At 38.1% G+C, this 26,446-nt stretch overlaps 1 pseudogene; it reads left to right on the top strand.

The window, feature by feature from the left end:
* Positions 1–22,263: 22,263 nt before the first annotated feature.
* LOC145736659 (uncharacterized) lies at positions 22,264–23,793 on the top strand (annotated as a pseudogene).
* The last annotated feature ends 2,653 nt before the right edge of the window (positions 23,794–26,446 follow it).

Below are 26,446 nucleotides of genomic sequence, written 5' to 3'. Positions count from 1 at the left end.
CAGACTGATCGAAATAAGTTGATCAAACAGTTGGAATTATTTTTCTTACCAATATCAAAGTAGTAAAATCATAAAGTTAAACCTGTTATCAAAATAAACTCAAAGACAGATTTATATAGTAATAATCAAGTCATAAATGCATACATTATGAACACAACAAACAGCCCCAGACAGTCTCTATCATCATATAGCAGCTTGTCGTCCACTGCTGGACATAAGCCTCTCTTAACATAAACCATTTTGCTCGGTCTTGTGCATCTTGGGTCCAGTTTAAAGATATCCTCTTCAAATCGTCCGTCCAACGAGTCAGCGGTCGTCCCACGTTTCTGTGTGCTTCGTCTCTGGGACACCATTCTATTATTCTCTTCGTCCATCTATTGTCTGACATTCTTGCGACGTGGCCAGCCCAGTTGCATTTTAGGTGTGTGACTCTTTCGATTGCGTCCGTAACCTTTTCATCTCGTATTGACACTCCCAACATGGACCTCTCCATGGCTCGTTGAGTTATTCTCATTTTATTGATAGTTTTTTGTGTTAGTGTAAGTGTTTCCGAGCCATATGTCAATACCGGGAGGACGCATTGGTCAAACACCTTTTGTTTGAGACATGTCGGTATATCCGATTTGAGTATATGTCTCAGCCTGCCGAAGGCAGCCCAGGTCAGTCCTATCCTTCTGTTTAGTTCGCAGGTCTGATTGTCTCTTTCCATTCGGATCTCGTGTCCCAGCTATTTGTAAGATGTTACGTATTGAATTTCTTTTCCTTCTAGCATTAAGTTACAGCTTGGGACTAAGTTCGTCATAAATTGGGTCTTGGCAATGTTGATTTTTAAGCCTACATTTTGGGAAGCTGCGGATAATTCTGAGACCACTTCATTTGCCTCGACGAGCTGGTCCGAGATTAGCACGATATCGAGATTAGATCGATAATGATTTTGGTGAATAATTTATATAGGTGCGTCAACAGGCTTATCAGTATATAGTTCTGTAGGTCTGTGATGCTGCCCTTCTTGTGCATAATAATAGTAGTGGCATTTTTCCATGTTTGTGGGGTTGTTCCTTCGTCTAGGCATTTATTAAAGAGTTTGGTTGTTGCTTTGTGTTCACACTCCCTCCTAGTTTGATGACTTCTACAACAACACCGTTTTCGCTAGGTGCTTTGTTATTCTTCATTTCTGACAATGACTTTAGGACCTCTTCCTCAGTCATCGTTGGCATCTCTTCCGATCCTTGGTTCAGTATGTGAAGTATATTTTCTGGTGCTTGACTCTGGTTTCTATATAGTTTGCTGTAAAAGTCCTCGACAATCTTTAGTATTTCTTCTCTGTTGTTTGTTATTTGTCCTCTCTCTTTTTCCAGTTTAGTTATTTCAGCTTTACCCTTACTTAATTTGTTGTGTAGTACCCTCATACTTTTATTCTCTTCTATAACTTGAGTCACCCATTTATTGTTGTAGTTTCTGATCAGTCCTTACGGCTTTTGTTATATCTTTATTCAATTGTCTTAGCTCATCTTTCTGTAGTGGGTTCCCAGTAGTTTTCTCCTCTGTTTCATCAAATTTTTGGTGTTTATAGAAAGTTTATACTCATTTTCTGTTTGTTTCTTTTGGGCGGCATTGATTGAATCCACAATGTTTTTATTTAGATCCTCGAGATTACGTGCATGAGATTCCTTTAGATTTTCATTTATCGTTCTTTGGTATTTTTCCACATCCACATTTGTCCACTTTTTACTGCTGTTCGTATTTACAAACTTATTTCGTTCCGTCCTCAGGTTTAATACTCTCTTTGCTCTCACCATTCTATGGTCACTCCTCACCGATAGTTTATTTAGTATGGTTACATCCGTGACTATTTGCTTTTTGTCTGTGATAATAAAGTCTATTTCATTCTTTGTTCTGCCATCTGGACTGGATCCATGTCCACTTTCGATGTTCTGCTTTTCTGAAGAAAGTATTCATAGCCGCCAGTTGGTGATGGAGAAGAAATTGGAGCAGTAGGTTTTCTCGTTCTCGTTTTCCTTGGCAGTCTGGTCCAACCCGGTGATTTTTAGCACCCTCCAATCGACCGCCGCCTTGGCCGGGGATAAACGACCTGCCGGGGACTGAGGGCCATCCATGATCCTTACTTTCCATTTCTGTTAGAGTTTTTAGCCGTTACCTATCACGTTGGCCAATGCGGGTTGATAAGGGGTTAAATTTAGTTAGAACGACATTTCATTTTCTAGACAGTTCTAGGTTGAACGGTTATACCACCGCGACTCGGTCGCCAGAGCCTCTTTAGTTATCTAGCAGGGTGCACCGGATGACTTGGCCACCACTCGGGCAGGCGAGGTTGACGTTTGGGTTGGCTATCTTAACCCTAGCTATACCACCACCCCTTGGACAGTCTCTATATATCTAGGTTATTATAAAATTGCCACCCATGATCAGGAATCACAGCTTTTAACTCTTGCAAATGTTGATATTTTTTCTTTTTAATTTTTAGACTCTTTTTGTAAAGATGGGAACGCTCATTTGGTTCACCAAAAGTATTGATTTTTTTCGGTAGTCGTTAAGTTTATACTCGATGTCTTGCTGGTATTTTACTGCAACTAATTCTGCAATTGTTGGATCACCCCGTCTTGTTCCTAAGTACTTAAGATCTCGAAAATTTCTAAAAAAGTCGAAATTGAAATAGCGTACCTTAAATGGATTCTCTCTTCTAGCTTCCACACACACATTGACATAATCTGAAGGTAGATAAAAAGACCGGATTTAAGTTTCCTTTCTATCAGTGAGTGGGCCCCATCAACTTCCATTTGTGTATGTCCTTTCTCCAAAAACTATTGTATGATAGTGATCAAATTTCGTCGACTTAGCCAAAGAAGAGCATTAGCTATGGTGTTATTCTTGTTTTGATAACCGCATCTGTTTGAATAAATTATTATAGTTTTAAGAGAAGGATTATTCTTAAGGTGCTCTTCAATGAAACTGACAAGCATGGAAGCAAAAACACTGGCTTCTAATTCCCCATTAGCTTCATGCCATAAAAAGCAGGTTACGTTCCGGGAGATCAAATCAAACACTCTATAATTATGGACGCACAATTTGGTTTTACAATACATTCCGCTAGCCTGAAGCATTGGAGCTAAACGTACTGCCTGCATGTCTACTGTTAAAACCAGTATAATATCTTTATTCTATTTAGCAAGTTCTTTATCTTTGTGTTTTTCTTCTCTAGCTGCCTCTTTCTTTTTTTGATGTAGATTGTAATTTTCTTCTGTTTTATGCCTCAAGGTATACTCAATACATAGATCGCATTGATCTCTTAGGTTTGAAAATTGCAATTTTTTGAGAAGCTATTTCGTCGTAAAAGTTTGTAAAAACTATTTTATTTGCTGCATGACAAACTAGTTTATATTGTCGATAACCGGCCATTTTGCCAAATTTTTCAAAATGAATCGTCATCCACTAATTTATGCGCAATGTATTTAAAAAGGTTTTTTTGCATACCTTCAATCTTGAATTTCCTTTAAATATAACTTATATTACTTTTACGGAGAGAGACAAGACACATACACTTTCTTCATATCCTAGGACATTTCCCAAAAATTGGTAAATATACCTTTTCTTGTTTCTTCACTAAATGATTGACTATATCTTGTTGTAACTTTTTTATAGAATCCTGAGTTACAGAATGGTTTCATTTTCCTTTCACTTTTATTCACAACTTATTTCCATTTGTTTGTCTCCTGATCTTTCTTCATACCTCTATAATCTTTTCCGTGCATTCTTCGTAACATCTGCGACTTTTGCACAGAACTACTTGTAATTTCAGCATTTTTGTTTTCGTTAATATTTTGTGTAACGGCATCTATTTGATTTGAGTTTTCATATTGCTGTTCCTCAGAATTGGTAGAAGAAGTGACACCCGAGTCAGATTCTTCATTTCCAGGTAGATGTTCATTTAGAAGCTGCTCTCCGAGTTCCACAGTATAGGTGCAATCCGATTCAAATTCCTCATTTCTTGGCAAGTATTCATCTATAAGCTGTTATCCGAGTTTCATAATAGAAGTTCTCATTTTTATGATCTTCCAGAGTTAGTATAATAATATCCGAGGTAGCGACAGTTTTATCAATATTAGCGATATCAATAATGTCCCCAACTTGAACATTATTATTTGTAATATTATTATGTTCAACATTTTCTTTGTCATTCCAAAAATCAGTCTGTGATGAGTTTAGCAGTGCATCTAAATCAATGTCTGACAATCTGTCGTTCATTACCTGAAAAAAAAAGATGATGAGAAATTTCATTCGCTGGATAAATGTTTCAACATTATTAGGTTTTAATAGCCCTAAAAACTTCCAAAAATTCTGCCTGTGCCTAGCCACTATGACTACTTGTTTCTTCTGGTCTGAGGTTTTATTCTTACCATACGAAAACCTACCTTTTATTGACAAAATGAATAATTTATAAATTTTTTAAACATTTTACAAATGTATAGTCAAAATTTTACACTTTGAGAATGACGTCAAGCAGGTGAAAAAAGACGCATGTCTAGAATTAAATCACAAATTTTAACCTACAAATGCTTTGAAAAATTAGTGCGTTCGGAAGTGACTGATGATCAAGTGTAAGTAATTATAATTAAAGACTATAAATAACTATTTATGCAACTATACCCCCTCAAAACTGTGTAAATCAAGAATCATGTTGCCAAACCAGGTGTCAAAAGCGTGTAAGTCAATATAAAATTTCATTACTTTTTTTTCCTGTATTAACTATGCTAAATTCAAAACTAGTTAGTGCTATTCAAAAAATAGGGCTAAGATGTTTCCCTAAAATACTTTATTTTAATTAACGCTTACGTAAAACAGTATAATACTTACGATTTATTACAGAACTGCGCCGGTAAACACTAATCTTATTTCATAATGGCCACTGAGGGATACCATGGAGATACATGGTTTTGGTAGCAGATATTAAAAAGGTGGTTTTGACATCTGTCTTTAGCGTCAAAACTGTTTAACTCAATAGCACAAGATTCGGAAGATAAAGGGAGTTTTGTATTCCAAGTTAAATAACGTATAAATCTTAATTTCTGAAATTTTCGGAGTGTCACGCTTTTGCATTTGAGGCGACGATATATAGATACTTATGTAGTTTTATTTACTAATAGTACATTATGTTACTAAAAATAGAAGAGGCAATTATTTTGCTGAGCGCAGAAGATTGTCTGACAGAAGCGAAGTTGAGGTCGACAGCGGTCCAAAGCTATCGCACTCTTCTCCCGTGTAACATATACTATATTTGTTTCCAAGCGTTCTTCATTTTAAATTGCCGAATATCGACGTATCTACTGTGACTACCACTGTATACATCAGCACTATAACCTCATTTATCTTTCTTCTCCTAAACATCAACCAACTTATGTCAATGTCAAGCAAACCCATTCATTGTTTCATCCAAAATGACATTATTTCTTTACTAGTACAATATTGAAATTTATTTTTGTACTAGTAACAAAATGTAGGTTACTACGCAGGAAGAACGTTTGTTTGACGCGCAAGGCATTTTAAAAATGCCAGATGCCACTAAAATCATTTAAAAAAACGTCTTATGTAATATACGATTATCCTAGAAATGCAGGATACCTTTGAAAAAGGAAGAATCAGTCAAGAATTTGTTAAAAATATCAGAGATGTCTTTAAAGGATATTCTGGAAATGTCAGACGCCTCTAATCACTGAAAAAAATTATTTTAAAACCGTTCTAGTTCCCTTTAGGTTTATTTTGTAAATGGCGGAGACTTCTACAAACTGAAATACTAATACTAAAAATTCCGAATGGCGCCAGAATCATTTTGAAAATTTCTTTAAAAACGTCTGGAGAGTCCCAAAAATTTTTTACAATTGCCACAAGCTTCGTTGTCTTAAATTTGACAAAAAATCAACAATGGCAACTGTGGGCAACAAAACTAAATAATTTCAGCTATACCTTTGGCAGCAGCGCTCATACTCAACGATGGTCAAATCAAATTGATTTTCTTGCAAACAATATTTGTTTTATGTTGGCAAGTTGGCACAAACTATGAAAATTTGTGACGTCATCCAAATTTTGTTTGACTTACTAAAGCGGCCCTCACACGCATTATCAGCAATACTGTCAGTATATAATAAAAAAATACCGATTAAAGATACTATCACATATTATTTAGTCTTGTATTTTTCGTACCTATACAAGTCACCATTACCTTAAACGAATTGTCACCTCTGAAAGTGACATTTACAAAACAAGTCAAAACATCTGAATAAAATGGACCAAATTTTTAGTGCTAAAATCATCAAAATGCCACACCACGAACTCTAAATCATCGTGCTGTAAACTGAGAAACATTAAGAAGATTCAGTTCAAAATTAAGCCGGCTAATAGAAAAACTCAAAGTGGCTACCATCAAGCAAATTCCAACAACCGCACGAACACTGAATTCCAACAACACGCTCGTAAAGAAATAAGACGAACACAAAAGAAAATTGAACATAATAAACAACATAAGGACATTGTTAAATTTTTTCCCGAAGAAAGATTTGTGCCAGCTGAGGTAATCGGCAATTGAAGCCAGACATTTTTTGTATAAATATAAGTTTTTTATAAACTTTTTGCAGATCAATCACCCATGTGACCACCCCTCAACCATGTTGATACTTATAATGAGAATATTATCAGTCATTTACGTTTATTTACAGACACAAAACAGAATTTACATGTCAGATTAAAGTTACGTAACAACAACTTATATACATTTAACTTATCCTAATAAAAATAAAGGTTATAAAGTTATCGAATGTTGACAGAATCCATAAAAATCGGAGAGCATCTTTCTTGGCACTTGACTATTTGATTTCCTTTTATAATTGAAAATTATAAGAAGAAACAGGTAATCCAACCAAGTTGCGCCCATTTTCGATAACGGAATCGATAATCAAGAGCAACGAAAACGGATTCGACAACATCGATATCAACATAAACGACAACGATCAAATGCAATTTTTGATGACGGATCTGAGTGTTCGAGACGTTTCGAACGAATCTTCAATAACAGAAAACAAAAAGCAAAATTTAAAACCGCTATATCAAATTTATTGCTTGTTCAACATGGGATCCCTCAGGGAATTGTTTTAGGTCCCTAACTTTTTCTGATCTATATAAATAATATAGTGCGGGTCGTCAAGAATTGTAATGTTAAAGTGTTGTAAGAAAACGATGTTTTTTTTATTGTTTATTCATTCTCTTAAGTCGGCTTAAAATACTTTTATTTTGTTTACTTACACATTTTTGTATATAAGTTGCATGTAGCCATCGCTATTTTTTTAGTAATAATTGATAGTACACATTAACCACACCAAACTATTCATAAGTTCCTACTCTGTTAAATTTACAGAACATTATACCGGCTTTGATGCATGCTCTTTCATTTTTTAATTACTTTTAAGTTTGTAGTGACTTATTCACTTAATTATTTACTTTTGCATTTACGCCATTAACAATGATTAATCACCATTAATAATATACTAACACCCGCCCGCAATGTTGTGGAAGTAAATTTAGCGAAATAAAAGTCTGTTATAAACAACGACATGAATAATTTATTCCAATGGCTAAGTAAGAACAATCTAAGTTCTGTGTGTTCGGAACTAAATATAGATCAAAATATCTGGGCCTTGTTCGGAAATTAAATACGAACCAAAAATCAAGTGTTGGATCAAAATTTAAATTGTTTTTCCCATGCAGACTACGTCACTCCGAAGTACTACAAAAAGGTTGGATTTATCGCTATGGTTGGAAGACAACTGTCACTAGCTACAGGTTTAATGCTGTATAACAACATACCGGTAACACATATTTACATCTGCTCTACTAATTTGTATAACCCACCTAAATCTCGAGACTGTTGTTCGGGCTTTAAAACACCGATGTGACCCGGGGTGCTCTAAAGGACGCCGACTAAATAAATGTATCAAGAGAATCCTCCATCTCTCGGTGCATACGTCGGACTATGTGATCCACGCGGAGTGAGAGATGGAGGTTTGGATGTGCCGGATTTGAGGAGGGTAATATCTCAGTGGCTCTTGGCTCTTTTCTTAAAAGGAGGTAGTTTTTAGGTATCAACAAACCTTTTCTGTGTGGTGAGACAGAAGACCCAAATAGCAAGAAATAAATAAGAGAAACTTCTGGCTCGCTTAAATAGGATCCTGAATATCGTAGAGGATCCAGTCGTCTCGAGAGCTGTGGGCTCAGACGTGTTTAAGGGTAATATAGAACGCATTTCAAAATTAGTGGGCAATTGTCCAGCGTCCCAAGTATGGAGGAAGCTGGGTCTTATTCTCGTTGTCTGGAAAGAGCGGCAAGCAAGGAGAGAGGAGGTCGGATAGCCAAGCCCAATGGCTGGTCACGACGAGACTACGTCAGAGCGGTGCAGCTTCACACCAACAACCTTCCGTCAAGGTTTACCATACTCACGGCTCCTGAGGTATCGTGTCTCGAACTCGAGAGCATTCTGCATATTATGCAAAATTGCTCCGTTGTGCACAGTGAGAGTGTACACCGTCACAACAAATTGCTGAAAAGATCATCATCAAAAAAAAAAAAACACGCGAGAGCTAAAGGATGAGGATGATGGACGATGCAAGAAGGCTGTGCACGCGAGAGCTTCAGAGAGGCAGCTGCGTCGCAACAGCGCGGCCGGAACTTGGTGATAGAGCCATTAACGGTCGCGCCAGGATCATATTGCCCAGAAGTAACGTCAGGCCAAAGCTCGACATTAAGTGACCGCTGAAAGCAACTTCTTCATCGGACATTTATGAGCAGAGTATAATACACAGGCGGACTAACACACAACATCAGGTCTCCTCACACTAGCGCCCTCTCACGAGACTCAAGGGACGAGGAGTGCCGGATCGCAGTTCCACATACTGCTACGTCCGGTTAACAAATTTAAGTGATTACTCGGTCAGTCGATGTCAGTTTATCGCTGATTCTACCACAGCAGTTGGCTGTTCACCAGAAAAGGCCGTAATATTATCCTGTAGCCTTAGCTTGCTTTTTTACTAACATCTTTAATGCAAAGAATACATAAAAAAGACACCAAACAAGCAGGATGCATTGAAAATGCACCACAAACCGTGGGTTTATTTCACTAATACATTACACTATTAAAGTCCGATTTATAAACCAGAAGGAACAATACGATGAACGTAACAGCGATTTGATTCTGAAGCGGTCATGAGTTATACGTAAGCCTATTTATGACTAAAAATTTACTGGAGGCACAAGGAAGAGTAGTTCATCTGCACGACCTTAACCCTGGAATGCTACTTGGGGTACACTCGTACCCCAGCCTTATCTAAATATCCTGCTAGTGGAAAACAGATGGCGCTTTGGTCATGACCTTCTGAGTAGTTTCATTTTACGGGTCGGTTGTTTATGCGTGATATTCGTGCAGCGTGTTTGTGTGCTTATTTAGGAGATATTTGTTATCCGGGTTACAGGTGTACCCCAGCGTAGCATATCTGCTCGTGTTTCCATGTAAGTATTTATTTTTGCTAATTTACTATTATCAATATAAGTTGTTGAATTACATTGTTTTCTAGTTGAATATAATTTTTTAGAATACCTACACATAAAATGGCTTCTCTAAATAAGTATTTTAGAAAAAACTGGCACTTGATTTAGTGAAACCTCAAATGCAACATCGCTTGGAAACTCTGACTTTGTGCGGAATGATATAAAAACCGTTTTTGTTAAATAAATCAAATATTTGGAATACTATTCTAGGTGGTTTTTCTGTTATATACCTAATTTTTTTCAAATAAGTTATTTATATTTAATTTTGTATTTGGGGTACGCCTGTACCCCATGTAGCAGATTGAGTTCTGAAAATAAGGGTAGCAATCCAGGGTTAAACTAGTATCACTAATATCAAGAGTGACTTCCTAAATTGTGAACGACAGTAGCTGCAGCAGTCCGTAGACGCCATAATACAAGAACACGAGCATAAAGAAAATATTTGTCTAACATAATTCGGAACCAGCATCTAAAACTGGAAGATACCAAAAAAATAAATAATAAGCAAAAATATGACCGAACTAAATGAGATCCATAAAACACTAAGAGAACAAATTAAGAAACAAAGCAAGACTGCGACCTAAAATTCCAAACGCCGCAAACGCACACAAGACTTAAGTTAACATTACTTGTCAACAGTGCAAAAAATGGTTTGCAAATTTCACCACAAAAAAATAATTTATTATATGTTCAAAATGTTTATACCGTTAAACATTTTTCAGTTTTTCAAATAGTGGTTTTAAAATTGAAATTTTATTTTTTTGTTCAAAGCTTGTATGTCATGTCAATTTAAAATCAATAAAATTCCTGCTACTTAAAAAAGGTAATTATTATCATCATCGTTATTGCCAAAACCTCTTTCGCTTGGTTAATAACTAATAATTACAAAGAAAAGTCGTAAAAACTATTATCGGCATGTGAGTTTATGTACTTTTTATTTAAAGATACCGTAAGTGTTAAAACTACTAACACTTATCCTTTTATTCATTTCAGTTATGGACTGTGACCTAAAAAGAAAATATTGTAACATCACACGACAAACAATTGAAGTTCATTTATTAGTTTGTCAACAGTGTCAATTTAAAAAAGAAGGTTAAATAAAAAGGTTTAGTAGTAAAACCAATTATAACAAATGAAATGAATTCTCGTTGTCAGGTATGCTGATCGGAACACAAAGTGAGCCGGATGAAGACTGTTAAAACAATAATTATAAAAACTCAAATACATTATCTTAATTAATTTACTTTAGCAATTGCTCAAAATGAGGACTATATAACCTCATTGATTCAGTGTTAAAAAAACACATTAAATGTAGCAAAATCTCGGAAACGGTAAAAAATAGACGTAAAGTCGTATTAATAAAAAATGGTATAGGCAGAAAGACCGTAATGGTCGATAGCCGTTTTTTCTTGTTGGAAAATAAAGATTGTTTATATATATATATATACAGTGCGTTTTTTTTAACGCGCAACATAGGATTTTACGTGTTAAATTTTTAAGCCCATGTTAGACCATGTTATTTTTGAACTACAAGTATAAAACTTGACGGGTGTGTCTTTAGTACACTGAATCTTAAGTAAGTCTACCAATTTGGGCTAAAAAGTGATTTAAAACTGGAAAAAAATCATTTTTTTTCGAAAAGATTTTATCCTTTCATACTCCCTGTATGCATTGTTGTTTTTGATACTGGCAGGGCAGGTAGCAGGTAAAGTGACTTATTTTGACTGCATCACGACCCGATATCTTTTGAACGTCAAAAGGGCATTTTATGATTGTTTGGAATATACTGTTTGGCTTCAAACGGAGGTCAATTTGAACAATTCACTTATAAAAATACTTCTTTTGTTCTTAACTTTCTTGATATAAAGTTAATGATCACCCTGTTTTACTTTCTACGCCAAATTTTACCTGCTACCTGCCGTGCCAGTATCAAAAACAACAAAGAACAACAATGCATACAGGGAGTATGAAACGATAAAACCTTTTCGAAAAAAGATGATTTTTTGCAAGTTTTTTAACACTTTTTAGGCCGAATTGGTAAATTTACTTAAGCTTCAGGGTACGAAATAGCCACCCGTCAAGTTTTATACTTGTAGTTCCAAAATAACATGGTCTAACATGGGCTTAAAAATTTAACACGTGAAATCCTATGTTGCGCGTTAAAAAAAACGCACTGTATATATATATATATATATATATATATATATATATATATATATATATATATATATATATATATATATGAAAAATGGTTAGAAACAGATTGCGATTCTAACTTTATAAGAATATACCTACAGGATTTTTTATTTAAAATAAAAAGGGTGATGTGATGATACTTTTTAATACAAGCGGCAAAGTAGCAATGATGAAACTATTTTAGATCGTTAGTAGAAGTCCAAAAATATATTAACCAATGCCAGATAGATACTAAGAACAATTTTTTAGGGTTCAGCAAAATTTCTTTCAAGCGTAGCAAATTTTAAAATCTCTAAAGAACACATTTATTTTTTTACCCGAACTTATCTTATCTGTTGCTTCACCATTTGATATTGTTACACTTTACGGCGTTCTTTTAGAGACGTGAGACTTTGAATAAACTCAAAAAACTTTATTCAATAATTACACAACAATTTACAACACTAGAAATCAGTTTTAAACCACTAAAGTCTTACCAGTTGTCACTACTTCGCTCTTTTGCTTCGCTTCGCACCGCTGTAATTCCACAACTCGTTCACTACTGAACTGAACTCTCCGTCCGCTCGGCAGAAAGTGAAAGTCTAAAATGTCCTTCTTAAACGACCACTAAACGTTTATGAAGTCGCGAATGCTCTAGCCAACATTTCCTTAATGATACCGGGATGTGTCCATAAGTAGATGTTTGGGGACTTGTAGTTCACATGGTTATATGGATAACTCCCTTATTTTTAGCCCTAGAGGGTGGAAACTTCGTATTAGGGGGTAAGCTTTGGACTCCCCTGGGAGCCAAGTTGTTCACTTTTTCCTTAAATTTAGGGAAATCCTATATGGTGACCCCTAGTTTTTCCCTAAATTTCAGGAAATCTTTATCTGGTTTTGTGGCCTTTGTAACAGTGCCCCCCTCTTTAAAAGCTCCCGGATAGCGTCATTCTGAACATTCCAAGATGGCGGATTTCTTCCTCTGTATGGACTTAGTCTCTCCACATGAACTACCTTCGGTTTGGATCGTGATGACAGTAGAGTTCGGTAGACTAGGTTTATTTTCTTCACTATCTTGTATGGTCCTTCCCAGGGTCGTTGCAATTTTTGACTTCAATGTTTCTCCTAGATTAATACAGCCATTCCTTATAACCGGCAACAGCTGGCCTATGGTCTAATCTCATCTTCATTCGGTCGTTGTTTAGTTTAAACTTATCTCTCTCAAATTAATGAATTGTACTTGATTGCTTCTTTAATGAACACCGGTCACACCGTTTAAACCATTCCTTAATTCAGTAAAATCGATCTCTTATTCTAGCCAAAGTCTGGTTTACTCCAAAGTGTCCTCCTTCCCGACTGTCATGTAGTTCTCGCAGCACACTATCTTTGCAGGAATTGGGCACTATTGTTTGGTAAACAGAGCGTTTGTAGTCTGGACCCATTTGCGAGTAATTAAGTTATCTCGCAGTCGAAGCGAATTCCACTGCAACCAGTAACCAGTTCATATCTGGAAATCTGTTGCCAATCTGGTAACAAATTCTTCTTCAACCATTTTCTGATTACTTTCAAATTAGGGTCTGAGTGTAGACCATTTATTATGTCCTTTTTAGAAACGCTGTTATTCACTGCAGTTCTCTTTGTAGCTTCTTTGTCTATCACTTCCGCGATTTGATCAATACTCTAAACATCATGAATTTTTCCGTTCCGGTGCCGTAAGTCACAATGAAAAGCTTGACGTTTCTCTACATATCGCGGTAATCGTCCTTCTGGATTCTTAATTTTCTGATCCAGCGGAATATGTACTTATCAATAATTATAAATCGAAAGTACGGTTTGTACTACGAATTTTCTGTTTAAACTATTAATAACTAAAATTAATTAATATAAATAACTGAAATTAACGAGAGTTAGTCAATACATACAGTCCTTTAACCAGGTCATTAGATTAGTTGCTGTTGTAATTATTGCGCTTATATTTGGAAGACTCTAACGCAACTAAGGGAGTTGCTTTTAATAACTCTTTACTCTTATTATAGTACCGCGCTCTCCACGCGGTACTATAATAAGCATTTGTTAGGGCACACAATGGGAGTTTTTTGTTTTTTTGGTCTACAGCAATGGGAGGGTAAAAAGCAGTAGTCTTGTTTAACCCGCTTATCTGAAACCATTCTACCTGTCATTTATAATGGCGCGTCGAACAACAGGTCAAAGAAATTAAGGCTGACCTGAACTTGTTGAAAGAGCTGACTAAACGCCGGCAACGCATTATCGAAAAAGAAGAAGACCGCTTGACCAGGCAACGCGAGGAGTATTTTCAACTGTTGGGGCAGTTGCGGGCGACGGATGACGCTACGAGAGGCGTTCTAACCGTACTATGTTCGGCGAAGACACGTCTCTTCAGCGCCCGAAACCACTGAACAAATTATTTTCATTCAAAAAATAATTTATTCAGTCGTTGATCGTGTTGTCTCGTCGATCGGCAAAAAACGGCTTTTTTAAAAGCCACAAAACAAATATATAAAAGAAAATTCGTTTTCAATAACAATACAACCCATAACAGCAAGGAATCTAACGGGTGCGAAAATTTAACGCGGGGAAAATTAAGGGGACGTACAAATGTAACTGGACATTGAAATGCAAATATAACTGAAAATGTAACGGGTCCTTGATTCGTCATTCACTACGTCGCTTAAGGCTAATTCGGTTCTCGCTTCGATTTTCGTCGACTGTACCTACTGCAGGCCGAAATCTAAGCGCGCCGAGTTTTGTTCGACCCGGCTGGCCACTATCGGTCCGTTCGGTGCACAAATTTTTTTCAGACATGAGCTAGAATTGTGACGGAACGTAGAAAGGTAACGCTAGGGGGAACTGTAACGGCACGTAGAAAGGTAACGTAAGGTTATGCGGGTAAATAGCGGGACTCACTATAACTCTCTTAATAGCATCACGACAACAGAGTTAGGAATACAAGGGGACGTGGAAATATAACGCGACGTTGAACTGTAACAGTCTGGGCATGCGCAGTAGGTTCCACCGCTGCGCAGTTGTATGCATTTTGTTATTGAGGTTAAGGAGAATCGATCATAAGTGTCAGCTGGTTTTTGACGGTTTTCGTCATGCGCAGTGGGTCCTGCTTATGCGCAGTGGTGTAGATTACGTTACGGACATTGAGTAGCAGCGTTTGGGGGGGTCAGTTTGTTTTTTGTATATTTGGGCATGCGCAGTAGGTTCCACCGCTGCGCAGTTGTATACATTTTGTTCTTGGGGTCATTAGGAATAGGGTCCGCGCGTCATTAGGTTTCTTTTCGTTTTTGACATGCGCAGTAGGTTTTACCTCTGCGCAGTTGTATACATTTGGTTCTTTGGGCCATTAGGAATAGGTTCCGGGGGTCATTAGGTTTTTGTTCAGTTTTGACATGCGCAGTAGGTTTTACATCTGCGCAGTGGGTTAAATATTGTTACGGGGGTCAAGGGGGATACACTGGAAGGTTCATTGGGTTTTTTGAGAATTTGGACATGCGCAGTAGGTTTTACCTATGCGCAGTGCGTTGTAAAGGGCTAATGGGGTTACTGGGAACTGAATAAGACAGTAATTGGATTTTTTGTCGTTTTGCGCGTGCGCAGTAGTTTTAACTCTGCGCAGTGGGGGGAAAGCGGACTGGGCGAACACTTGAAACCGGCAGGTAACAAAGGTTAGTCATTTCGGTAAAAAGTTTGTAAAGTCGTGGTATATACATAGTTAGGAACAAGTAGGAATGTCTTCTGATGAAGAGGGGGAGTTTTCCCCGCCGGGAAAAGCGCTTAGAGATAGAGTAAGAAATGGTTTACAAAGGGAACAGCTGGAAGATGTGATGGCCGAGGCCACCTTCGTGGAACTGGTTGGGTTGATATCGGGAAAGATTAGCGAGATCTCAAATGCAAAAACCAGGCTCACTCGGTACGAGGGGACGGTGATTAATATGGTCTTGGTTGAGGTTCTCCTCAGGCATGGATGTATGGAAAAAAGGGTGCTAGAATTAGCAAAGGATAGCGAGAAAGATAGGGAGGACATGGAAATAATGCGTAAGGTCTATGATAGGGACATTGGTAAACTGGAGAAGGAGCTCGAGAAAAGAGAACTGGAGCTGGAAGAATTTAGGAATAAGGGGAGTGTGGGGTTCGACGTGGACAAGTTGGGTAAATTGTTGGAGGACTTTCAGGGGAAAATGGAGTTATTGGGGCGGGTAGAGGGGGAAAACGAAGATAGGGTAAGTGTAGCAAGGGTAGGGAAAGGGGTTAAGCAAATTAAGGGGGTGACTAAGGGGCAAGAGATAGAGGAGTTAAAGATATTAACAGTTAGGGATACATCTGGAGACGAGGAGTCAAGTGTGGGAGGGTACAGGGTTGAAGTTAACCAAGGGTGGAGCAAAGTGGAGAGAAAGAAAACTTTTGCAGAGGCGTTGGGTAGAGAAAAAAGAGAAAATGTGGAAACAAAAGTAGGTTGGAAAATGCCGCCAAAAGGGGGAGAAGTAAAATGGTCCTTAGCAGTAGAAAGGATAGGAAAAAAAGGGCAGGAACTAGTAAGGGAGGTCAAAGATTTGATTAAGGAAGCAGGGGTATCGGTTGTCAGGGGGGTTAGGGAGGTGAAGGAGGGGAAGGTTGTAGTAACTTTTGAGAGTGATAAGGATATGGAGAAGGCAAAACAGGTTCTACAAGGAAAGAGGGAAGTTAGGGTTGGGGAAAACGGGGCAATAAACCCCAAATTGAAGATTACTGGGGTGGAAAAGGGTTTTAAGGACGAAGAGATATTAGAGGCTATGTACGGGGAAAATAAGGATTTGTGGGGGGAAAGAGAGTATGAGGAGTGTATGAGAGGGGCAAGGGTACTCTTTAGGAGACCCTGCAGGAGGGAGGGAGTAGAAAACGTGGTGGTGGAGCTAAGAGGGGAAACCTTCAGGCTCCTCATCACGAAAGGAAGAGTTACGATGGGTATGATAGGGTATTCCGTGGAAGAATTTGCTGACCTGGCAGTGTGCTATAGGTGCAGCAAGTTCGGCCACACGGGTGTAAGGTGCATGGAGAGTAAATGTTGTAATAAATGTGGGGGTGCGCATGAGGTTAGGGATTGTAAGGAAACGGGGGATTGGGATTGTCCAAACTGTAGGAGAATGGGAGTTTTTAGAGGGGACAGATGCCACAGGGCGTCGGATAGAAGGTGTCCTGTGTATAGGAGTAAGGTAGACTTGAAGGTACGAAACACGAACTACGATTAGGGAGGGGAGAGAAAGGGTTTCGGAGAGACTGGGGGCGAGTGGATGGGAGAGGTTGAAAGGGTGAGGAGAGCCGGGTATCGTGGATCTGGGGTGAGACGACGAGGGTGGTCTGATAGGCGTAGGCTGTTGAAAATATGTACAAAACTGTATAGGTTAAGATAGGTATAAGAATTGATTATGTTAATATTATATAGGTCATATGTACACACGGAAAACGGCCAGAAAAAGAGATAAAAATCGTTGCAAAAATGGGAAAGGACTAGCTATTTGTTTGATCTGTTGAACATATGTATAGGACTGTAGAGGTTAAGCTAGGTGTAAGATTTGTATAAGCTTTGTATAGGTTAAGATTATTTTAGTGATATGTACAATATGGGAAAAAGAAAAAAAAAAAAAAAAGAGATAGAGTCTTATGTTGTTAAAAGGGGAAAAAAAAAGAAAACAGAAAAAAAAAAAAAGGGGGGGGTAAGAAAAAGAGAGAAAAAAAAAAAAAAAAAAAAAAAGAAGGCAAAACAAAAAAACACAAGTAAAAAAAAAAAAAAAGAGGGGGAAAAATAACAGAGAAAGAGCGGAAAAAAAGAAGACAAAAAGAAGGAAAGAAGGGAAAAAAGATAAAAAAGAGAAAGAGGAAAAAAGGAAAAAGAAACAGGGTTTAGCTTTCCCCGGGAATTTTAGGTGAAGCGGAGGCTGGTGGGTTCCCTTGAGAGTGGTTTTGTGTGATGGTGGGTAACGGAATAGGCTTAAGCCCTAATAAGGGTCAGGAAGCGACAGCTCGCGGTATGTAACAGGGCCGAACAATTACAGACTATATTAGAATTAGCGTATATTTAGGGTAGTAGAATAATTTCGAATTTACATATAAACTAGCTGAAAAAAAAAATTCAATGTTAAAGACAGTACAACAGTCAGCAGGGTGATGGGCGAGATTCTCCTTTGATATGGGAGAATGGACAGGAAGGTTTTAGGTTTACAAAAAGACTGCGAAAAGGAAAGGGAAAAACAGGAATTGATTAGGGACATTTATGATAAGGAATTAGAAAAGAGAGATAGGGCACTAGAAAAGAGGGAAAGTGAACCGATACGTCAGGGGATGGAGGGGCGTGGGCGGATGACAGGGAGAGGAAAGAGGGGGGGGGGGGAATAGACAAGGGTCCAGAGGAAAAAAACCTATGCGGAGACGCTGGGGAAGGGAGCAAATAAAGGGAGGGGAAACAAAGAGGGGTGGAAAACTCCACCAAAGAGGAAAATTGAGAGGTATGAGCTCACCATAGAAAGGGAAGGGAAAAAGGGGCAAGAGCTAGTGAGGGAAGTGAAAAGCATGATAAGCGGGGCGGGAGTATCGGTGGTCAAAAGCGTGAAGGTGGTTAGAGAGGGCAGAGTAATGGCGGTCTTTGACAATGACACGGAAAAGGAAAGGGTAAGAGCCAACTTGCAGGGTAGGGCAGAGGTGAGGGTTAATGAGAGTAGGGGGGTTAACCCGAAACTTAAAATAACGGGGGTTGAAAAAGGACTAAAGGATGAGGAAATCATAATGGCCCTCTACGAGGAAAATGCGGAACTGTGGGAAGGGAGAGGTATGGGGCTGTATGAATGGGGCAAGGGTCCTCTTCAGGACGCCTTGCAGGCGAGAGGTGTTTGAGAATGTGGTTGTAGAACTAAAAGGGGACCCTTTTAGACGCTTAGTCAAGAAAGAGAGAGTGACGGTGAGTATGATGGTGTATGTGGTCGAGGAGTTTGCGGATATGGCGGTGTGCTACAGGTGTAGCAAATTTGGCCACACTGGCGCCCTATGTACGGATGGGAGGTGTTGCAACAGGTGCGGCGGGGATCATGAGGTTAGGGAGTGTTTGGTGAAGGATGAGTGGGACTGCCCAAATTGCAAGAAGGTTGGTGTGGCAAGGAAGGAGAAGTGCCTCTGACAAGAAATGTCCCGTGTGTAGGCGGAAAATTGAACAGAGGTTGCAGAACACTAATTACCACTAATGGCGGGCTGGACAAATTTGGGCAGGGGAATAGAGGCGACTGAGTGTATGAAGGAGTTCGTACGGGCGAACGGAGTGGATGTGGTTTTGCTTTCGGAACCGTTCAAACGCGAGGCGGAGTGGAAGGGGTTTAAGAGGTTTGGCAAACCAAATGCTAAATCGGTCATATGGGTGAGAGAGAGTCTTAGATAAAGAGGTGAGAGTGGTTGGTGTGTACGACGAGCCAACGGCAGGCAGTCGTACAAACCATAGAATGAGAGAGAGGGAGAGAATGTGGAGGAGAGTTAAAGAACCCATGCTTCTGGTTGGGGACTTTAACGCCAAAAACCAAGCATGGGGAGGAGAGACGACGGATGAAAGGGGAGAAGAACTTATGGAGATGGCAGTTTTGTATGGATGGGAGCACGCAAACGATCGGAACCAGGGTCCGACGTTCGAGAGCGCGAATGGCAGTTGGGTGGATGTGACGTGGGCAAGAGATTTTGAGATAGGGGAATGGAAGGTGAGAGACACGGAAACTCTAAGTGATCACAAATACGTGACATTTGGAGGGAAAGAGGGTGAATGGGAGTATGACTTTAATTCGACGGATTGGGAACGGTTTCGAAAGTATCTGAGTGGGTTTAGGTGGGGAAATATCGAGGCCGTGGAAGATCTCGAGGAGGAAGCCGGAAGGATGCAACACTTTTGCAAGGATGCGTGTAAGTTGATTAAAAGGAAAAGGATGATTGGGAGAGCCGCTAACAGTTGGTGGGACGACGACTTGAGCGGCAGAAAGAGAGAAGTGGAGAGAATGAGGAGACAGTATCAGGGTAGTAGGGGGAGTATGAATGAGGGAGTTATAAAACGCGAATATTACGCAAAACGGAAAGAACTACAGAGGGCCATTATGATAAAAAAGAGGGAAACGAGAAGGGAGCAGATAGAGAAGTTGACCACCGACAACTCGTGGGACAGAGTGTGGGAGTTAATAAATAAATGGGGGGTTCGCAGGGGGGAGTCCGCACTTAGGACTAGGGACGGTAGGGAGATAGGGACAGGGGAAGAGTGGGTTAGAGAGATGATTGAGAAATATCACCCGGATCTGACTCTGGATGAGAATGGGAAACCTACCAACGTACGAGAAAAAAGGGGAGGGCCAATGTCAACTTCGACGTTGACCTCAGGGTGGAAGAACTGGAAGGGGTGATTGCCGGTTTGAAAAGGAAAAAGGCGTATGGGGACGATAGGATCCCCAACGAGTGCGTGAAGCATGTCTGGGAAGTCTGGAGAGAGGGAATGATGAGAGTGTATGGGGCGTGTTTATCAAGGGGAGTTTTTCCGCAGGTGTGGAAGGTGGTTAGGGTCAGGTGGCTGCCAAAGAAGAGCGGAGGGCACAGTCCAATCAGTCTGTTACCGACGCTCGGTAAGTTGCTTGACCGGCTGGTCAACGCCAGGATAGTCAACTGGTATGAAGGGGCGGGCTGTCTCAATGAGAGGCAGTTCGGTTTCCGGAGGTCTAGAGATACATTAATGGCAATAGAGAGGATGAGAGAGAAATTGAGGGAACACAAGGAGGCAAACTGGCACGTACTGGTGGTCACGCTGGACCTGAAAAACGCCTTCAACATTGCGTGGCCACCGTACTTTGACCAGAGGATGGAAGAGGATGGAGTGCCGGGGCTCCTCAGGGAGATAGCCTGGCACTTCTTGAATGAAAGGGTAGCGCCTTGTGCAACTTTCTGTTATTCCCGGAGTGACTAGCTGGCATCCCGTTTTAATTGACTTGGTTCAACATATTTAAACGTTTTTTCACTGGGTGGGTTACCCATCGCAAACCCAGAAGGGCAGAAGTTATTAATTTTCCGATTGGCGCGTGTTAGCGTGCACGGTCCGAGGTGTTTGTAGCGGTGACTCGTGTCTTGGCGGAGTGACCGTCGGACTCGCCCGTTACCTTTAATTCAACGAAAGCACGAAAGCACGATGAGCGTCCCTCGGCGTAACACGCACCCCTATAATACGCGACAAAACCCATCGAGAAACCTTACAGCGTACACCCCTAGCTACTATACCCAAAAACCGCATTCAGGAGTTGAGATACCCTGAAGAAGACGACACGCCCCCTCATCAAGAGGAAGTGCCACGCCCTTTGGCTATGTCACAACCGTCGTCGATGCCGCGTCAATGGCTCAATGTGTATACCGTTCAGTGTGAAGACGTAAATGAGCAATGGCGAGTCTTTATGTTCAAATTTAATGGTATGTTTAATCAACACTTTCCAAAAAGGATATTTAATAGCGGATATAAATATTAAACAAATGTCAATATCTAAATAAAGTTGAAGTAATTAAGAGTAAAGAGAAGCGAAACAACTTGCTTATGTCGTCTAAATATAGACATAAAATATCTATTATAAACAAAAATATAACAATACCAAAAAGAACAGGATAACTTACTGGTTTCTCAAAGAATTCAATCATATACTAACTTAGAAATGTAGCCTATTAATAAAAGCAAGCGCACATGTCATGAGATTCTGTATTGTAATTGCAGAAAAAACTTAAAAAAAAAACAGTTTTGGGAAAGATGTGATTCCCACGAGTATTTTAAAATATCTCATTGAGGCACTTGCTGCTGTTATCAGTTTTATCATAAACAATGCATAAAAATTTGGAGTGTTTATAATTTTGTGATTATAATGTTTAGAATTAATATTTTTTCATATCACTGCCAATTACTCTCTGGTACACAGTATGGATTGCAAGATAGATCAACAATTATCGCTATATTGTACCGGGTGTTCCCCTAACAGAGGTCATCGGCCATATCTCGAAAATTATGAAAGATACAAGTTTGGAAAAAAAATTTTTATAACTAATGTGGCTAAGAGAAAATTCTGAAAATATTTTTTTTAACTAACTAACTGCTAGAGGGCACTTTTTCAAAAAAATCGCAATTTTTTTGCAATTATCTCAGAAAACTTAAATGAAATTGTACCTTTTTTATATTTTAGATAGAAAGAGCATACAATTTTGATTACGTCCTGAAAGTTTCAAGTCACTATCAATATTCGTTTAATAAATATGCATGTTATTACATCTGACCTACGGTAAGAATTTTGCAGTGCCTAGGTATCTTGATTAAAAATATGTAGTAGGCTGCGGAAACAAAAGAAGCGGAGTTTTTTGTCATAAACAAATTTAAATGGCGTTTTGTTGATAGTTTCCTAAAAATACAGATTTTATCACTTTTTCGGCTTTTCCTTTTTTTTGGCATTGTTTATGGTATATAACAGTTAAACCACAATTATACCCGGTTTGTCCACGTTTCACTTTATTGAAGTTATTCGAGGTGTTTTTGTGATGTTTATTTGGACCCATTAGCTAGAATTACTTATTAAATAAAATAATAACAATTACTCCAAAATTATAATACATTGAATGATTCATATTTAGACTACATCCGTATCATATGGTTCGCCATCAAGTTCTTTATATAGAAGATTTTGACCGTCGTCTAATCCATTGCCATTGGATGCTAAACATGCTTGCGCAAGACCATAGATTCTTATACCGAATATTATGGACCGACGAAGCAACGTTTCACATTGATGGAACAGTAAATCAGCGTAGTACTAGGTATTGGTCACGTACCAACCCTCGATGGTTACATGAGGTTCAAGCCCAAGGTCGATGGCTTTTAAACGTATGGTGTGGAATTTTGAGCGGTCAAATTATAGGACCGTTTTTTTTCGAACAAACGCTGAATGGCGAGAGGTACTTACATTTCCTCGAAAATAATTTACCTCTTCTGTTAGAAGATGTCTGGACACCCGTCAGAACATGTTTTTTCAGCATGATGGTGGATGATGATGTCCTGCACATTATACGCAAAATGTTCGGCGCCATTTAGATGTTTCTTTTCCTAACCGCTGGATTGGAAAAGGCAGTTTATTTCGGTGGCCTCTTAGGTATTATTTTCAAATTCAAATTGTATTTTAATCATCACTTAAGTATACCTACCTGTTTAAAGGTCTCCGGAGTTAACCTGCTTAGATTTTTACCTTTGGGGAAAAGTAAAGCATGAGGTTTATTCGTCCAAACCCGCTACAAGGGAAGATATGATGCAAGCAATAGTTTAATGCATAGGTAGAATTCCTGAAGTAGAAATAAAATCTGCTGTCACATCAACTAGAGACAGGCTACTTATGTGCATCGAGAACGACGGGCGTCAATTTGAACATTTAGGACGGCACTAGAGGACTTTTTTCATTTATTTATCTGCTTTTTTCAATCATTCCTGTTATATAATTTAAGTGCATACGTTAAACACTATTTTTAAGTTTAACTCGTTATTAATATTAAGGTATGAAGCCCGTTCATTTTATAACCTAATAACTATAGGCATAGTTTTTTAATTTAATATGTTTACGGCGCATCGATTTTAAACATGCATATTTATGAAACGAATATTGATAGCGACTTGAAACTTTCAGGACGTAATCAAAATTGTATGCTCTTTCTATCTAAAATATAAAAAAGGTACCATTTCATTTAAGTTTTCTGAGATAACCGCAAGAAATTGCGATTTTTTGAAAAAGCGCCCTCTAGCAGTTAGTTAGTTAACTACAATAAATTGTGTTAGACCATTAAATAGAGCAAACCAATACCTTTCTAACGAGCTATTACTTCATTAAACAATAATTATCCGTTATCAAGATATTTAAATTTTTCTGTGACGAGATTCGCAGCGCCCTCAACGGAAAACGCGTGAAGTTAGAGAAAACTTTCTTATACAAAAAATGTGTAGAATTGCTTCGAAAACGTAAGTGTGTTATTTTAAACATAGCTTTTCATTTAGATTTTCACAGTTATTTCACTTTTTTTGCGTTTATTATGTAAGTTGCGCCACTTAGCAGAAGAGTTGTTAAAAAAAATATTCTCAGCATTTTCTCTTTGCCACATTAGTTATATATATTTTTTTTTCAAAGTTGTCTTTCATAGTTTTTGAGATATCGCCGATGACCTCTGTTAGTGGAAGACCCGGTACATAAAACTGTGGAGTTTAATACCAGAAAAGATGTAAGTAAACTTTCAATTGCACGTAAAATAGAGTGTGCTGTAGTGGTCTGTCATTTTCAGGGGGTAACAAGGGGTTAGGGTAGTTTGTATTTATAGGCCACCTTCGGGTGATTTCGTTTTTTTTGAAAAGTAATTGAAAAACTGAATGCCGGTATGGGACAAAAACCCAAAACAATTTGCATAGCAGGAGACTTTAATGTTGAATTGCTAAAAGATAATAAGCTTAAATTGAATATGCTATCAATGCTGGAATCACAAGGATTTAGACAAACTATCTTGAATACTGGAGAAAACAATAACTCTGCAACATGCATTGAAAATATTTTTGTAAATAGTAGTTTAGACTATCTAGATAGCGATACTCTGGAAACGTGTATTTCCGATCATATGGTTCAAATTATTGTTTTGTAATTAGAGGCACCTAGTATAAATATGGCATCTTATAGGCGATTCTATAGTAAGGAAAATAAGTTGTATTTTGTCAATTACTTGAAAAATGATTATTGGTCTTTAGACTATAATAACGGAAATGAAAACATTGATTCACAATGGAATATTTTTATTCGAGATTTTATTAACATCTTTAATTATAGTTTTCCTTTAAAATTAAGTAATAAAAACAAGTCAACACGACAAATCGAACCCGAAGGTACAAGATTGCAAAAATAGATTGGACATTCCTCCTATGTTATGTAGATTGGACAGTAAATATAAAACTCAGTACAAAGTAGTAAAAAAAGAATATGACAATCTTTTGCAAATTACTAGGTCTGAGCGGTATCAAAAATGTATTTTGACATCTGATAACAAATCTAAATGTATGTGGGCAATATATAGGGAAAATATAGGCAAAGAAGAACACTCGGATATTGGTATTGGTGAGAACATAGAGCAGTTGCCTACTCTTTATAATAAATTTTTGTTGAATAAAATTCCAGATATAATAAAAATATTAAACAATGTTAAGACTGATGTTCAAATTAATCCTAATAGCCGGTCTATGTTATTAAGGCCAGTGTCTGAGGCCGAGGTATGTGGAATTGCTACCAAAATGAAGAGTACAAGAATAAGTACAATGCTGGTGTGGATCAGATTCCTGCTAGTATTGTAAAGATGACAGTTCCATACATTTGCCATGTTTTGTCATTTCTGATAAACAATGCTTTGGAGCAGGATGTTTTTCCTGGCCAGTTAAAAACAGCAGTAATTAGACCGATCTTTAAGAAAGGCGATCCAACAGTTTTGGACAACTACAGACCTATTAGTATTCTGCCTTCCTTTGCAAAATTATTTGAAATGGTAATGGGTGATAGACTTTTACACTTTATGAATAGGTCTAATTTAATACAACCCATTCAACATGCATATTTGGCTGGATCATCAACATACACTGCTGTGTTTGAATTTACAAGAAAAATAATAGACCTTGGAAAAAGGCTGTTTAGCAATGAGAATATTCTTAGACCTATCTAAAACATACGACTGTGTAGATCCACATCTTCTTCTAGACAAACTTGAATTGTATGGGGTCAGGGGAAATGCCCTAAGTCTGTTTAATCATACTTAACTGGGAGAAGGCAGATTGTTAGAGAGTCCACATGTGGAAAAAATATTGCTCAGCGTCTATGGCAACTAGTCCGGATGAGGGTATTACTTGTTATGCAGATGACACTAATCTTCTTGTAGGGAATAGACAGTTCACAATCAAAAACAGAAAGACAGCAGTTTTTGTCGCTTTGGGACTTGCTATGGATGAATTTCTGAACTGGGATGAACATGTGCAAGGGTTGATACATAGACTTGCTTCAATATGTTACGGAATAAGGGTTACATCTAGGTATCTGCAGGATACAAATAGCTTGAAAATTTTGTACTGTGCAAACTTCGAGTCCGTTATTAAATATGGGATTATTTTCTGGGGTTGAAACGGTTCAATGAACAAAGTATTTGTTGCTCAAAACCGCGCTATAAGAGTTATACTAAAGATGGGCTTTAGGGATTCTTGCAGAAGTAAATTTAGGGAAAATCGTCTATTAACAGTTTTTGGACTGTATGTATATGAATGTGTCATTCTTTTTTAAAAATAAGAGTAGATTTAATCTGGAAACGTTTCAGACTTACAGCACCAGAACAGCAGATGTAAATTACCATCAACACACTTTGTTAAAAAAAAGTCCTGTATACATGTCCTTAAAATGCTTTAATCTCCTACCAGATCACATTAAAAGAATAACGACCTTTAAGTGTTTTTAAAAAGATGTAAAAAATGTATTATTAATTCTACTCGATGAATGACTTTTTTTATTATGGATCCTTTTCATGAAAAAGCAAAACATTGATGGAAATGCTACTTATAAGGAGTACAAATTAT

Source organism: Ips typographus, linkage group LG12 (assembly GCF_016097725.1).
Source record: "Ips typographus isolate SLU linkage group LG12, UJ_Ityp_2.0, whole genome shotgun sequence".
In the NCBI taxonomy this organism is placed as follows: domain Eukaryota; kingdom Metazoa; phylum Arthropoda; class Insecta; order Coleoptera; family Curculionidae; genus Ips; species Ips typographus.
This window is presented reverse-complemented; position numbering and strand designations above follow the sequence as displayed.